The 17,649-nt window shown below is 43.7% G+C and overlaps 1 pseudogene; it reads right to left on the bottom strand.

The window, feature by feature from the left end:
• Positions 1-14,254: 14,254 nt before the first annotated feature.
• Positions 14,255-15,974, bottom strand: LOC127694367 (ATP synthase subunit alpha, mitochondrial-like; annotated as a pseudogene).
• Positions 15,975-17,649: the final 1,675 nt, after the last annotated feature.

Raw genomic sequence — 17,649 nt, forward strand, 5'->3', positions numbered from 1 at the left:
TATAGGAGCTTTCAAGAATGTGTCTGCCATCCTTATCTGTCTCCTTTATCTGTTTCATAACTGATTTCTCTTTCACGGTTGTTTTGTAGATGCAAGTGATACCCATGAAAGCACACAAGTCATACCCACAACTTCAATTTATATCTGAGTTACTCATTACATCACAGCTTGGCCTTTTTATGATTGATGAGCAAAAAATATTTATTTCTGTATATCTCAGAGTCCCCAAGTGAGAACTGAGTCAAAGACTCCTGTAGAGGAGAGTCAGAGCCCTCCTGGGCCTTCCTGGAACCCAGTTCTCTAAGGTGTCCTGCTTCTGGGAGAGATGCTCTCAACTGCTTGAGTCATTTGGAGATCTATAGATGAGATGCCTAAACAGGTGTGGAATCTAGGCCTTTGTTATCTGCAGAGGTAAGTAATGGGGTCAGTCCTGGAAGACATGGATACTCAGAGATTTCAAACTGGATAGGATCAATTGAAAGTTAAGAGGCAAGCCCCACAATGATTGTAGGTCATCTTTGACCAATGCTTTCCTATAAGACAGTTCTTTATACAGAAGGCTGCATATGAGCAGTGGAGCAATGGAAGCCCTAGGAGAAGATGCAGTGTCCCTTCTCCTCAAGCAGAGTGCCTGCCTATTTCGCTATACCTACCTTCGACTCTCAGAGACCCAACTGTGCCTGGAAAGTCCAAGAGCTGTAGGAATGGTCTAGACATTTTGTGCCTGGCTTTGGAGTTATTGTCTCTCTGTAGGGTTCATTCTCAGGGTTTGAGGGATTTGTTTGGGCTCACTCATTGTTCCATGTATTTCCATTCCTTCCTTCAGTTTGAGGAGACATTCCTGAGTGCCTAAAACTTTCCTCCTTTGTTTTGGGCAAGCTGTGTCAGAAACACAGCAGCTTCATTTCTATTTTTTCAGGTCAGAATTTATGAAATTCCTGTAACATCACAATATATTACAGTGGGTTGTTTGTTTGTTTTCTTTTCGTTGTTTGTTTTTAGTTTTTATGAGAGGGTTTTTCTATGTAGCCCTGATTTTTCTGAAACTTATTCTATAGACCAGGGTGAGATCCATGTGCCTCTTCCTCCCCACTAAATCAGCACACCATCACCATTGGGCTTAAGACTTAGCAGTTGTAATGGAAGCAACAGGTCAGACAGTTCTGGTTTTCTTGGCAACCCTGGCTGAGGAAAACACAATTTCATTTATTCCAACTTTAATCACTAATATTAATTCTCAAATTACATATTACACAACACACAATAAATACATTTTTCTAAATCCATCTGTGGACATATGTGCAGGTGTTACAGAAAGGACTGTGAAAGGCTAACCGGCCACAGCAGAACTCAAGAGCTTTCAGAGGTCCTGAGAAACAGTGAAACAGAGAAATGAAGTACAATCAGTATTGATGAGATAATGAGCCCAGGTGTAGGGAAGAAGCTGGAGAAACTGTGGTGGCTGCAAGTGAGGCCACTTCTTGTCACCAGCTTGAAAGCAAAGGTCTAGAGATGAATTTAAGCACAGAAACAAAGGGCAGGACCAGGCCTGGGAGAAGGAACTGGAGGTCAGATGGATGGCTGGCCCAGATGGGTGAACAAGAAGATAGACAGATGAGGGAACCACGTAGAAGGAGATACAGGTCATTGAGTAACAAGGTAAGCCATGAGAGATACAGGAGCAGTGCTGTGACATAGACAGACATGGAACACCTAACATTGGCAGATGAAGTGAGGGCATCAAGGAAACGTAACAGATACTAAATGTTTCCTGGTGAGATTCTCCTTTGAACAGGAAGGATTTGGCTTTTCATCACTGATTCTTTCTTTGCAGAATCCTCCATAAACTCCATCAATGCCAAGAAAACCAAAAGTCAAAACTGGACAGGCTTGTACCCCATTCAACTAAGGCCCAGGGAAGGCTAAAGCACCTCACAGATACAGTGCTGAATTTCAAGGATACAGATGGTCCTGAATCTCAGAGAGGGACTTCATTTACTCTCTAATGCCGTAGGTAGAGAGGAATTGGCACTTTTAATCTATGCTTTTTAAAGATATTAAAATTAAGATATGTTTTTTTTAGAAGGGTATATGTGCACTGAATGCTGGAACCTGATGACACTGATCTCAGGTTCTCTGGAAGAGCATTATGTCCTATTAGCTACTGAGCTAGCTCCCCAGTCTTTAAATCTGATAAGAAGAACCCATACACCAAAGGTCCTGTTTGTGCTTCTTGAGTTAGAGATCTAGTGCTGCTGCAAGTTGTATTCCATTAGAATAGAGAATTCCTGAGTCCTTCCTGTTCCTCCAGAATCTCTACCATGTAAATGCAGCTCTAGTCTGCCTTCTTAGTGCAACATGCTCAAGTTATTTCATTTGTCTGACTAGACATGTCCACAGAGTGACCATAGAAAACGTCCTCATGTCCACAGCCTTGTCTATGATGCCGATGTGACAGAGGGAGATGAATTACTGGGAGGATTTTGTCCTTCATCTGCTGGGATCCTGAGGGTTCAGTCTTCAAGAGACTCTAAAGGTATGACTCTGCCAGTTAGAGGAGTCAATATGTTACACACGCACAAACACACACACGCACACACACACAAATAAGACTTCAACAAAAAGAATGCTAAGCATCGTTTATTTTGTACATGAACAGATTAGGAATCTGTCACAAGATTATAGATCTTCCCCTTCTAAGGATGTAATTCTAGGTCTTGGCAGTGGCCAAGCATGGTCTCTGTGGATTGAGAAGAAATGTAATCAGTTATGCTTATGAAAACCAGTTCCATCTTCCACAGGGCTGTCAGTCATCTGAAATACAGATTGAATCATGACAGTTCCTCTGCTTATAAACCTCTAGTTGTTCAGCATTCACTCTCTGCTCATTAGCTCATCGCTGATTAGATGTGGACTTCTTGTAGTGTTGCTCACCCAGACACCACAGCTATCACATGCAACCTTTTCCCATCTCCTGAGGAGGGGTCACATTTCTCCCACTGTATGATCTTGCCTTCCTTGTCTGTTAGGCTTTGTGTGTCCTAACTTCAGCTTCTCCTAGCTGAACTCCACTTTGAAATCTTCCCAGGCAAAACTAATCACCACTGTTAGTACTTACTAGAAACTGGTACAGAGTTTACGCTAACACACAATATGTTTCTGCAGTCTAGTTACATTGACCTTTTAATCTCCTTTTTTACCACATCTCTGTCTGACACATGAGGCATTCAATAAATGTATGTTCCCATTAACTTCATTGTGTTCCCCTTCCAGGAACATGTGTTTTGCTGACAAAGTCTAACCGCTTTGGCTGAGGAAGAGAAGAGTATGATGTCCCATGTTATGACCATATGGCCCTAAGTTAGGATGACTTTTGTGGCTTTTAGTAACTGCAAGATTATTTTTACACAGTATAGTTCTGTTGCGAGGCAACCCAATGTTCTGCTGCCACACTCCCCAGTATGATGGTCAAGGACTCACTCACTGAACCTGTAAGGCCCTAATGTACTGCTTCATCTATAAACTCTCTTGATCATGGTCTTATCACAACAATAGAGAAGCAAACCAAGGATTATACTAACTTTAAAGTGATGTGAACTCTGGAGATACACATATGTAACTACATCCAATCTTGCAGCACTTCTGGTCATAGGGGCATGATTCATCTCCTGAGCATGAATCAGGACAATCTCCAAAATCTCTTGATGGTATCTTGGGACAAGTTCCAGGTTTTTCCGAATGCTGAAATATACAATGGTGTGTATAGAGCCCGAAGAAGTCAGAAAAACAAGGATTTAAATTGCTGCTAGAAGTCTGAAGACTCATCACCTGCAGGAGACCAGGCTACTCTACATCCTCCTCTGCATGCCAAGGCTCTCCCCTCAGCATCACCAGCTCCAGTCCTGGGCTTAAGCTCAGCTGTTGATTCAGGCTCTTGGGAGAGTGTTCTCCCCCTCTATGGCCTATGCAGTTTCAGTAGAAAGCACCGTCCACTATCACAGCCCCTTCTTTGCACCTTAGAACATGCAATAAAATTTCTAATGTCAGTCATGCTCTCACATCTTAACAGAGCCATGATTCATCTCTGAGTAAGTGCTTCCACAAGTTCCAAATACAAGTATCATAGAGAAGACACATCTACAAACTAGGGAAGCTGCCCTGATCTCTATGTCAGCTTCTCTCACACTACTCTCCTGCCTCTGTCTTTAAGAAAGCTAAGGAATGTGAGTGATTACTTTTATAGGCCAAAGGAAGTAAGTCTGATCCAAGCAGTTGGCACATGGCATCCCTGTGTGCTAACTCATGCCCAGGTTCTCGTGGTCTTTGAGACTTCTCTCTCTTCTGTTTGGATGCCCTTAACACACTTACTTTCAGGAGAAGGCAGAACACAGGTAGTGTTCATCCCCATGGTGATGAAACCCGCCAGAACTAAGATCATGGCTGTCTTCATGGTGGCTCTGGCTGGGATGAACTCAATAAGCAATTTATACCCACAGTAAAGCTAGAAGTTTGGGTGTGAGAATAAGCAGTCAGTGAGGAATTCTCTCTCCTTATTTACATATGTAAATATATAGAAAGCTTTCAAGAAGATGCCTGCTACTCAACTGCCTCCTGTATCTGTTTCACAACTGACTTCTCTCTAATTATTGTTTTATAGATGTAAACGATACCCATTAATGAGTAAAAACACATTTTACAAATATTTTGATCATTTACACCAATGCTTGACCCTTGTACGAATGATGAGCAAAGGAAATATTCTTCTCTGTGTAGATCATCATGTTGGAGTGAGAGTATGAAGCAGAGACACTCAGTGAGAATATCAGGGCCTTTCTGGGGTTTCCTGGACATCTCTAGCGAGAAAAGTGGCCTGCTTTGTGGAGAGATGGTGCTTGAATCCTTTTGAGGATGTGTAGATGAGATTCCTGAACAGGTGTGGAATCTAGGTTCCTCTTTCCTGCAGATATATAGGTAATGAGGTCACACCTGGACCAAATAGACACCCATAGACTTCATACTGGCTAGGGGAAGTTAAAGGTCAAGAGGCAGATTCCATGATGATGGGTGGTTGTCTTTGTCCAGTGCTTTTCTGTAAGTCAGGTCTTTATACAGAAAGCTACAAGTGTGAACAGTGGAGGGATGGGAGCCATAGGAGAACATGAGGTGTCTTTTGTCCCCAAAGAGAGACCCTGCCTCCTTTGCTGTCCACACTATACACTCTCAGAGACAAAATTGTCGCTGGATAGTCCAAGCGCTGTGGGAAAGGCCCAGACACCGCGTGCCTGACTCTGCAGTGTCTTCTCTCTGTAAGCTTTCTTCTCAGGGTTTGAGGGGATGAGTTTAGTCACATGCTTTGCTCCCTTTGTTTCAGTCCTTCCTTCACATTGAGGAGACATTTCAGGGTATGTGTAACACTCCTCCCTGATGCTTTGCACAAACAGGGGCAAATTCATTTTTCTTTTTTGCAATGTTATAATTTATATGATAAGTATAAAATTATTACAATATATAGCAGCAGGGTTTTTGATGGTTGCTTTCTTTTGGCTTTGTTGTTTGTCTTGTTTTTGTGACAGGATTTTTTTGTGTAGCCCTGGCTGTCCTGGAATTTGCCCTGTAGACCAGAGAGGCCTCAGACTCAAACAACTACCTGCCTCTTGCTCCCCACTGCTGGAATTATGGGAGGGCACCACCACTTTGCTGCAGATCCAGCAGTTTTAATGGAAGCAACTAGCGAGTCAATTCTGCTTTCTTTGGCAACTTTGGCCAAGGAAAATAGGTACATTTATTTGCACTCATATTAACTCTCAGATCCTATAGTACACAAGATAAAAAAATTTATCTACATCCACCTGTGTACATGTGTATATGTGTTACAGAGAGAACTGCTAAAAACTACCTAGCTAGAGAAGAATTCAGGAGCTTTCAAAAGTCTTGAGAAGCATGGAAACAGGGAAATGTAAGAAGAATCTAAATTGAGGAGACAATGAATCAGTGTGTAGGGGATAAGCTATAGAAACTGGTGGCAGCAAGTGAAGTCACTTCATGTAACCATCTTGAAGGCAAAGCTGTAGAGATGAGTTTAACTACAGAAGCAATGAGCAGGACCAGGCCTGTATGAAGGAACTGGAGGTCAGATGGATGGCAGGTCCAGATGGGTGAATGAGATGAAAGACAGATGAGGGAACAACATAGAAGGAGACATGAGTCGTCACATAAGAAGTTAAAGCAGGAGAGACACAGGAGCAGTGCTGCGAAACAGACAGACATCGGACACCTCACATTGGCAGGTGAAGTGGGGGGAAATCTAGAAAACAGAAGTGATGTTAAATGTTTCCAGGTCACATTCTCCTCTGAACTGGAAGGGTTTGCCTTTCTTCACTGATCCTTTGTAGCAATCCTCCATAGATGCCAGAAATTCTGAAAGAAGCAGTCATCAAACCTGGGCATGGCTTACACCCCATCCAGGAAGGCCAGGAGAAGAACAAAAGCAACTCGCAGATGCCAGGGCCGGCCTAGAAGGATAGGAATGGGCCCGACATTCCTGGAGCTAGTTCACTGTAGTTCTCACTCCCAACATGGACTGAAATTGGAGTTTCTAATCTATGCTTTTAAATCTTTTTGCATTCTTTCAGATTGTGTTCATGTGTGGTGCGGTGGGTTGGTATACCTGCACTGAATACAGGATACTGAGGAGGTCAGAGCTGTTAGGTTCCACCTGGACCTGGAGTAATTGGAAGTTCTGAGCCATCACAAGTTGATACAGGCAACTGTGCTGAGGTTCTCTGGAAGAGCAGTATATGCTATAAACCTCTGGTCTAGCTCCCCAGCCTCTTAACTCATGCTAAGATCCCAGACACCAAAGATCATGGTTGTGCCTCAGAAGTTTGATATTGTATTTCCTTACAATAGAGAATTCCTGAGACATATCTCCTTCTGAATCATCATCCTTAAATAAATGCAGCTCCAGGAGAGATGCTTTATGAGATAGATATGTCCAGGTCATTTTGATTGCTTGATTGTACTTATGTTCAAGAAGGTCCCCAGAAAATGTACATATATCTTCTGCCTTGTCTCTTGTTATAAATGTGGCATGGAAAGAATTTACCTAGGGGGACATAGTCCTGGTACTGCTGGGATGCTGAGAGCTCACTGTACATGGGAGGCTGCAGGGATGGCTCTGTAGATCAGGACAGTCAATGGAATGTGAAAATAAGAAGTGAGCAACAAAATGAGGCAGAGGATAGTTTAATTTGGACACAAATATGTAAGTGCATTGGCACCACATTTTATATATTTGACTTCTATGGATGCTATTCCTGGACAAGGAAGTAGCCAAGTAGAGGCTCTGTGGATTCAGAAGAAATCATCTAGGGCTGGCCATCAGTCATGCTTATAAAATGGAATCTATCTTCCACATGGCTCTAAGTCACCTGCAATACAGATTTGATCATGACATTTCCTCAGCCTAGAAACCACTCGTTGTTCAACCCTTACTCTCTTTTTGGCAGCTCATTGGTGACTGGATGTGGGCTTATAGTCCTGTCCCCAACCCAGACACCAGAGGTACCTGGAACAAGCAATTCCCCAACTCCCAAGGATGGCCCAGACTTCTCTGTCTGAATCTGGCTCTCTTGTCTGGTTGACTTTGTGCTTCCTATCTTAAGCTACTCCTAGTTGATCTCTGCTCTGACACCTTCCCAGACAAAATAGTTACCATTGTTAGACCATACTAGAAACTGATGCAGAGCTCACGCTGACACTTAGGCTATTTCTACAGTTTAGTTACATTGACCTTTGTCTCTTCCTCGTAACACATGCTTGCCTGACATGTAAGGTATTCAATAAATGAATGTTCCAATTAACTTCCTTGTCTTCTCCCTCCCAGGAGCACTTGTTTTCCTGAAAGAGTCATACCTCCTTGGCTGATGGAGAGAAGAATGAGATATCCCATTTAATGACCATGTACATCTAAGTTTTGTTGGCTTGTGTCACTTTAGTCATGGCGAAACTGTCTTTGCAGTGTAGAGGGCACAGATCAGGTAACCTAGTGTCCTTCCATCATCCTCTTCCGAATCCTTTCTCTTGCACACATCCAGACTCTTGTGTGCAGCCAGTGGACAAAGCAACATGGGACTGTCCAAGGAAAGTCCCCTGGAAACTGACTCAGTCCCATGGACATACCTTGACAGGATATTGTTGTATGGATGATAATTGCTGTTCTACCCTTATATATTTACAGTTTTTGGAACTTTGGGGAAATATGTTTTGAGGTATGGATTTGTTGGAGGAATTGTATCTCAGGGGACAGGCTGGGAGGTTTCAGAGGCCTATATCCTTCCCAGTTACCTCCCTTTCTGCCTCAGAATTTTTCCTCAAGATGTAAGCCTGCAGGCAGTGCTCTGATGCTATGTTTGCCTGTCTGCTGTTGTGCTTTCCAACACCAGGATCATAGTCTCAGTGTCTGAACCTGTAAGCCCCTCATGAACTCTCTTCTATAATTTGCCTTGGTCATGGTGTCCTAGTACAACAATAGAAACGTAAAACACAGGAACATACTCACTTTAAAAACAGGATATAAGCAGGCATGACCACAGTCAGTAGGACAGCACTTCAGCATTTTGGGGCATGATTGATCCCCTGAGCATCGATCAACACAAATGCTAGCAGCCATTTGAGAAGTCTTGGCACATGCTCCAGGTTTAACTAATTCTGAAATGCACAGTGTTATTTATGGAGCTGGAAGCAGTCAGAAAGTTAAGGATGAGAATTGATGCTAGAGATCAGAAGGCATATTGCCTTCAAGAAACTAGCTTACTTTATATCCTCCTTTGAACCACAGGAATCTTCCCTCAGATTCACCAGCTCCAGTCTTGCTCTTAAGCCCAAGTATTGATTCTGGCCCTTGGAAGAGTGTTCTCCCCCTCCACATCCCATAAGGTCCATAAGTAGATGGGAGCCCACAATCACAGCCTGTCTTTACACCTCAGAAAATGCCATGAAATCCCTAATGACAGCCACACCTCTCTCATCCCAACAGACCCATGGTTCTTCTCTGAGCAAGTGCTTTCATGAGTCCCATATGCAAGGCACATCATACAATCAGGGTAACTGTCTTGATGTGTACATCAGAGCTTTTGTCCCATGCAACTCTCTCCCTCCCTCCCCCTCTCTCTCCTTCTTCCTCTCCATCCCCCTTTCTCTCCTCCTCCTCCCATTCTTACTCTCATTCTCCTTCCCCTCTCACTCATCTTCCCTTTCTCTCACCCTCCACTCCCCTGCCTCTCCTTCTCTCTCTCCACTCTCTTACGAACACAAGATAGGAATAATGATTACTTCTATATGCCAAAGGGAATGAATTTGACCCAAGCAGTTGCCACGTGGCTTTTCTCTCTGGTACCTCAGTTCAAGGTTTTACTGGGATTTGAGCCCTTTCTGGTTTCAGCTTTGGTTCCCTTAACATACTTACTTTTGGGAGAAATCCGAGCACAGGCAATACTCCAGTTTATGGCAATCAAAGCCACCAGAAGCAAGACTGTAGCTGTCTTCATGTTGTCCCTGGCTGGACTGAAGTCACAAAACGATTTATAGCCTGAATATAGGCTATAAATCCCGCCCCCCCAGAAGTGTGGGTGTGGGAGGAAGCAGTCAATGGAGGAAATCTCTGATTACAATAGCTTTCCAGAAAGGGCCTGCCCATCACCTGGCTCCTTTTTACTGATTCCTAATTTCTCTCTAATAGTTCTTTGGTATATGCAAATGATAACCACAAAAGAGTCACAAACACATTTCAGTACTGTGTGACCTGTTACCCCACATCTTGGCCCTTGCGTGAATGATGAGCAAAGGGAATACTTATTTCTGTGTAGCTCAGTGTCTCAGAGTGAGGGTTAAAGCAGACTCAACCAATGAGGTTTGTCACGGATTGCCTGTGACTTCTTGGACATTTAGTTACATAAGGATGTGGCATGCTTCTGGGAGAGATGGGGCTTCTGTCTTTGTGGCTATATAGATGGGATTCCTAAACACTGAGGAATCTGGGCTCCTCTCACCTGCAGATGTAGGCAATGAAGTCACTCCTGGAAGGCATGGATACTAAGAGACTTCAAACTGACCAGGACCGGTTAAAAGTCAAGAGGTAGGCTCCCTGATGATGGCGGTTGCCTTCACCAATGCTTTTCTGTAAGTCAGGTCTTTATATAGAAGTCTTCATATATGAGCAGTGGAAGGGTGGGTGCCATAGGAGAACGTGTAGTGTCCCTTGTCCCTGAGCAGAGAGAGAGCCTGCTTCTTCTGTTATTCAATCTATAGACTCTTTGTGGCAGGGTTTTTTCTGGGTATTGTTCTGTACACCAGGATGGCCTCAAACTCAGAGGTGCACCTGCCTCTACCTTCTCCACTGCTGGAATTAAATGAGTGCACCACCACCACATAGCTTAAGATACAGCTGTTGTGAGGAAGCAACTGGCCAGACAGTTTTGAAAGAATCAGGAGCAGAGCTAGGATAGAAACAGGCATAAGACACTTAAATTTGCAATAACCTTGGGGGATTCAGTAAAGATAATGGAGGCTCACTGTTTCTAGTGAGATTCTCCTCTGAACAGGAAGTGTCTGCTTTTTTTTTTTTTCACTGAGCCTTGGTAGTGATCCTCCATAAACCCCAACAATGCTGGGAGAAGCAGCAATCAAACCTGGACACTGCTTGTACCTCCTCCAGGAAGGATGGGGAAGAATGAGACCACCATGCAGATGCCAGGGGCTGACCTTGAGGACAGGGATGGCCCCAAATTCTTGGTTGTTCTTCTATTTAATTTTAACTCCTAATGTAGATAAAAAGTGGTACTTTAATCGAGGCCTCTTAAATATTCCAAAAATTATTTTAATTAATCTGTATGTTTCTTTGAGGTAGGGTATTCTGCACTGAATACAGGAGTCTGAGTAGGTCAAAGTTGTCATATCCCACTGGAGTTGGAATAATATGATGTTCTGACCCACCTGGTGCAGATGTTGAGCACTGATCTCTGGAAGAACATGTATGCTATTAACCACTGGGCCAGCTCCATATGCTCCTAACCCTTGGTAAGAAGAACCGATATTCTGAAGGTTATAGTTGAGCTCCTGGAGTTCCATATCCAGTCCTGCAGGATGTTATATTGCCTATCACAGGGAATTCCAAGACCTTCCTTCTCCTCCTGAGTGATCACCCAGTAAATACAGCATCAGCTAGCCTGCTCCATGGAACCTGCTAAACTTATTTTGATTGCTTGGCCAAATTATATTTACAGAATAGAAAAAATTCTCATGTCTCCTGTGTTGTCTAGAGACACAAACATAGCAGAGGGAGTGGAATTGCTTAGGAGGATCTTGTCCTCAATCTGCTGGGATACTGAGCTGTGTTTATGGGAGCTGCAGGGATGGCTCTCCTGATTAGAAGATTCAATGAGATGCACAAATAAAAAGAACTCCTAAATACAAATGCTAAATATAGTTTATTTTGCACAAAAATACATTAGGAAGTTGTCATTACAGTATAGATCTTCCTCTTTCAAAAATACAATTCTAGGTCTAGGGAGTAGCCCAACATGGGCTCTGCGACTTTTGAAGAAATATGGAGCTGGACAGGAGACATGCTTATTAGGACCAAATCTGTCTCCCATGGGGCTGTCAGTCGTCTAAAACATACATTTAATCATGAAGGTTCTTCTGCTTACAGACCTCTAGTTGCGGTCCTAACTCTGCTGGTTAGCTCATTGCTGACTGAGTGTGGACTTGCTGTGGAGTCCCACACCTAGACACTGTAGCTTTCTGTTTCAACCATGTCCCAAATTTTCAAGGAGGGCCACACTTTTACAACCTTTTGATACTTGCCTTCCTTGTCTGCTGTGCTAGGTGTGCCCTAACTTAAGCTTCTCCTAGTTGATCTGCACTCTGACATCTTCCCTGGCAAAGCTAGTCACCACTGATAGAACTTACTAGAAACTGGTGCAGAGTTCATGCTGACACACAGGTTGTTGCTACAGTCTAGGTATACCACATATCACCTTTGAATCTTCTTTCTAGCACATGCCTGCCTGACAAATAAGGTATTCAATAAGTGAATGTTCCCATTAATTTCATTCTCTTCACTGACCCAGGAACACGTGTTTTCTTGAGAGAGTCAAACCTCTTTGGCTAAGGAAAAGAAGAATGAGATATCTCAGGTTATGATCCTATGGCCCTAAGGCATGATGACTTGTATTCTCTGTAGTCACTGTGAGATTGTTTTTACACAATAAAGGGCTATACGTCTTGCACCACAATGCCCTGCTGCCATGGTTCCCACCCACAGTTCTTCTCTGAGCATGTGGTCCCATGAATTCCATATTCAGGGCTTATCTCCAAACTCGGGGAGCTGCCCTGATCGCAATCGAAGCTTCTGTCAGATGCCTCCCCACCACTGCCTCTAAGAAAGACAAGGAATGATTACACTTATAGGACAAAGGGACTGGGTTTGATCCAAACAGTCAGCACATGGCATTCCCAGCTGGTAGGTGGTAGCTCAGCCCAAGGTCTTACTGAGATTCGGACCCTCTCTGATTTCAGCTTGTATCCCCTTAACACACTTACATTTTGGATTAGACAGAGTACAGGCCATGGCCATCCCCATGGTGCTAAAAGCCACCAGAACCAAAGTGAGGGCTCCCTTCATGTTGTCTTATGCTTGGCTGAACTCACAAAATAATTTATACCCTCAATAAAGATAGAAACACGGGCTTTGGAGGATCAGCCAATGGGAAATTTTATAAAAACAGGAACTTTCCAGAAAGGGCCTGCTAATCACCTGGCTCCTTTTTCTGTTTCACAACTGACTTCTCTCTAATTGTCCTTAGGTTGATCAGATTGATAATGATAAGCACAAAAGAGTTGAGCACACATTTTAGTGCTGTGTTTCTTGTTACACCACAGCTTGGACTTTAATGAAGGATGAGCAAAGGAAGTGTTTATCTGTGTAGCTGAGTGTCTCAGAGCGAGCGCTAAAGCAGAGATACCCAGTAAGGAGCGTCAGGGCCCATCTGGAGCTTCCTGGATGTCCAGTTACATAAGGATGTGGCATGGTTCTTTGACAGATGGGACTTGTGTCCTTTGGAGCTGTACAGATAAGATTCCTAAACCCTGAGGAATCTGGGCCTTTCTTACAAGCAAATAAAGGCAATAAAGTAACTCCTGGATGAGATGGATACTCAGAGACTCAAAGTCTGTGGGGTCAGTTGAAAATAAGATGACACTCTCCACTATGACGGCTGGTTGTCTTTGACTAATGCTTTTCTGTAAGCCAAGCCTTCTGTATAGAAGGCTGCTTGTGTGAGCAGTGAAGGGATGGGAGTCCTAGGAAAACATGTGCAGAGTCCCTTGTCCCTTCACAGAGACCCTGACTGTTTTGCTATCCAGATGATAGACTGTCAGAGACAGAGATGCACCTTGAGAGTCCAAAAGTTTTGGGAAAACTCCAGACACAGTGTGGTTGGCTTTGGGATGTCTTCTCTCTGTAGGGTTCCTTTCCAGAGTTTGAGAGTGTCTATTTGGTCACTTGGGTTTGTTCCATGTGTTTCTAGTCCTTCTATCATGTAACCACCGGCAGCTAAGGGAACCAAGGTCATCTGGAAGGAAAACTGGGGATGAAATCAAAGGACAGGTGGGCAAGAGAAATACGGAGCCAACACAAGGTTTTTCTGACCAAGACTCGATATTTAATGGGAGCTCCAAATTTAAAGGTGGGTTAAAACCCTTCCCCCAAAAGACTGGGAACTTGTCCTTGAAACCTTGAAACCAGTTTGGTTGCCCAGCAGGTGGTTGGTCCCTCTTAGGAAACTGCAGGTCCTTGAAGAACAATAGATGAGGGCTCCACCCTAGGTGGGAAGCAGTGGCTAGCTTAGAGGTCTGAAAATCCTGCTCAAAGGCTGTGTGTGGGGGGAAGAGGGCACACTATCAGATTGAGGAGACATTCCTAGGTGTCTGTAACTTTCTCCATGTGTTTATATGTATGTGGTGTCTGAAACGCAGGCAAATTAATTTTTTATGTAATAATTTGTTAAATACCTCTAAAATCACAATATATTGTCCTGGGGTTTTTGATTTATTTGGTTGTTTGCTTGAGTTTTTTGTTTCGTTTTCTTTTTGGACAGGAATTTTTATTTTTAGCACACGATATGGAACTTTTATTCATGTGAATTTCTGTACATCAGGAGTACAAGAATAACCTTTAACAAATGGTGCTGATTTTACCAGAATAAATGACAAAACCAAAGCAGTGTCTGGTGACCGTGACAGGGCTTTATGGTTCAAAACCAGAAGTTTGTTACGATCTCTTTCAGCTTTGCATTTGACTGTCCTGAGATTTCCGATCAGTCCTGATATTGCCTAGAGGGACTGGTGCTGGCTGATTACATGAGACAAGAAAGCACTCTCAAATTTTGTGATCTTACTGGGCTCCAGTTTATCAACATAATCCCATACACCAGGGTTATCATAGATGACTGCCTCTTGTTCTTCAATAGCCATGGGAGAGTACTGTCCTTGCTTTAGCAACTTGGTCAGATGCACACCCTGACTCAAAAGCTGTTGAGAGGCATCATCAAGATCAGAACCAAACTGGGCAAAAGCAGTGACCTCCCAGTACTGAGCCAACTCCAGCTTCATGGTACCTGCCACCTGCTTCATGGCTCTGGTTTGGGCAGCAGATCTGACACGGGACACAGACAAACCCACATTAATGGCAGGGCAGATGCCTTTATAGAATAATTCTGTTTCCCAGAAGATCTGTCCATCAGTGATGGAAATAATATTTGTTGGAATGTAAGCAGATGCATCACCAACCTTCGTTTCAATGACTTAAGGCAGTCAAAGAGCCACCACCCAAGGAATCGTTCATCTTGCCTGCTCTCTCCAGTATACCAGAGTGTAGGTAGAACAGATCACCAGGATAGGCCTTCCATCCAGGGGTCAACAGAGCAACAGAGACATCTGGCTGTAAGCAACAGCCTCTTGGATGACTCAGTATAGGTAATATAAGCATGTCTGCCATTTTCTCTAAAATAGTCTCCTATGGAGTAGCCAGAGTAAGGAGCCAAATACTGAAGCTTGGCAGCATTAGAAGCAGTGACTGACGCCACAGTGGTGTACTTCATGGCATCTGTATCAGTCTCTTCACCAGCTGAGCCACAGTGGACCACTTCTGACCAATAGCAGAGTAGATACAGTACAGCTTCTTCTTCTCCTCAGTCCCATCTTTGAAACTTTTCTGGTTGGTGATTGTGTCAGTGGCAATCGACGTTTTCTTAGTCTGCCTGTCACCAATAATCAGCTCATGCTGACCATGGCCAGTCAGCACCAGGCTATCCACAGCCATGATGCCGGTCTTCATTAGTTCCCACAAAGAGATTCAGGGGATATTCCAGAGGCTTTCAGGCTCACTCGTCTGTGGGTCTTGGAACCAATTGGACCCTTTCCATCAATAGCATTACCGAGGGCTTCAACTACACAGCCCAACAGTTCCTCACAACTGGACCATCCACAATGGCTCCTGCTCTATTCACAGCATCTCCTTCTTTATTTAGTTTGTCATTCCCAAACATAACAACTCCAACATTGACGGGATCCAAGTTCAGTGATGTACCCTTTAAGCCTGAAGAGAATTCTACCATTTCTTCTGCTTGAACATTCCAGAGCCCATGTATTCAGGCAATGCCATCACCAATGCTTAAGACACACCCAGTCTCTTCAAGGTCAACAGAAGTATCAGCTCCAAGAATCTGCTTCTCCAGAATGGAGGACATCTCAGCAGTACCTGACTTCTGACGTTGAGTGTTAGAGGCATGGAGATTTTTTGCACCAACAATGGATGACCCTAAAGCATTTTTGGAGACTAGTCTTGCCTATTGAGGGAGGGCATGGGCCACAGCCATAGCCACAGCCATGCACACAGACAGCACCCCTTGCATCGCCTTGGTGAGATGTGCAGCTGCAGCCTCCAGATGACTGGCACAAAATGGCCACGTGCAAAGGAAGCTGGACAGGGACTTTTTGAGGAGCCCTGGCTATCCTCGAAATTGTTATGTAGACCAGGAGCGGGAGGAGGGCTTTGAAGTGGAAACTTAAGGGTTCTTTGGAGAGTCACTTGTGTTGAATGATGTTTGTTTAGGGCAAACATGTGTCCACCTACAGTGGACAGAGGTGAAGGACTACGACAGACTCATGAAGGAACATTACTTGAATCAGACACAGGAGAAAGATGTTCTGCTAAAGCAAGCAAGTTAAAGGACACATAATGAAGGAGTTTTTGCTCACAGCACTCATGATTTGGTCCATTTTTATAGTTGAGGTGTATTTGTCAGGACTCCATAGAGAGAAACACACCAAAAACTTCTGGTTGTGTGTCTCAGTATTTTTGCCGATTCTTCAGACATGGGATTGATTCTCTTGATTAGCAGAGTGATATCATCTGAGACAGACACAGATGTGGATGCAAGACCCACATTTAGGGAAGACACCTGGAAGATACCTGGAGTTATGGTGTGCATGATGTTTGAAGAGAGTAAATAGGACTCAACTCTGTACAGACAGGAGGCAGTTTGGATTGCTTATAGAGCTAGGTGTGCACTGCATGTGGGTCTCGAGTCTTTGATTATCTTTACTTCCAGAGAGAAGAACAGCTGAGAAGGGCCCCTGGTGTCCCTCAGTTGCCTTCTGATGACTCGATTCAAGGTTGAGGCCTGGCTGTCTCTGCTAGGTCTTGTCACTTCTGTGGCTAACCTGACTCTACTGAACTGGACTGCTGGTATATCCATACAGTGTTTGCCAGTGGATCAAGCTGCCACTGCTAACCTGTGAACTGAACTGCCAATTTTCAGAAGACACAGATGGGAGTTGCTCCAAAGAACCCTCTCTAAACAGGTCCACTTCCCCCAGATTCTTTCTTTTCCACCACATCTGGTGGGCAGTGGGCTAAAATGGAGGGTAAAATGTTGAAGAACAATCATTAAAAATAGGTTTTGAAAAAAAATTAAAATTACAGGGCTCTAACATAGAGATGCACTGCCTCTCCCTTCTCCACTGATGGAATTAAAGGAGTGCAGGTCCAAATGGGTGAACAAGAAGAAAGACAGATATGGGAACTACATAGAAGGAGACATAGGTTAAGGAAAAAGGTAAATCATGATAGTCATAGGAACAGAGCTATGATAGAGTCAGACAATCAGACACCTAAGTTTGCAATGATGTTGGGAGACCTAGTAAAGATAATGGAGGCTCATTGTTTATTGGTGAACTTCAACTCTGAACTTCAAGGGTTTGCCTTTTCTTCACTGAGCCTTTGCAGTGACCATTCATAAACCCTAACAATTCAAAGAGAAGCAGCAATCAAACCTGAACATGGCTTGTACACCTTCCATTAAGTTCAGAGTTAGAAGAGGAAAAGTACCTCATACATGCCAGTGCCATTCTGGGAAGACAGGAATGGCCCAAAATTCCTGGTGGTATTTCAGTTAAGTTCTATCTTCACATGTAGACAGGAAGCAGTACTGTCCTCAACACTTTTTAAATATTTTCAAAATTATTTGCTTAATCAGTATGTTTCTTTGAGCCAGCAGATTGTGCGATCTCTCTGTAACTAAAGGA

Source organism: Apodemus sylvaticus, chromosome 10, assembly GCF_947179515.1.
Source record: "Apodemus sylvaticus chromosome 10, mApoSyl1.1, whole genome shotgun sequence".
In the NCBI taxonomy this organism is placed as follows: Eukaryota; Metazoa; Chordata; class Mammalia; order Rodentia; family Muridae; genus Apodemus; species Apodemus sylvaticus.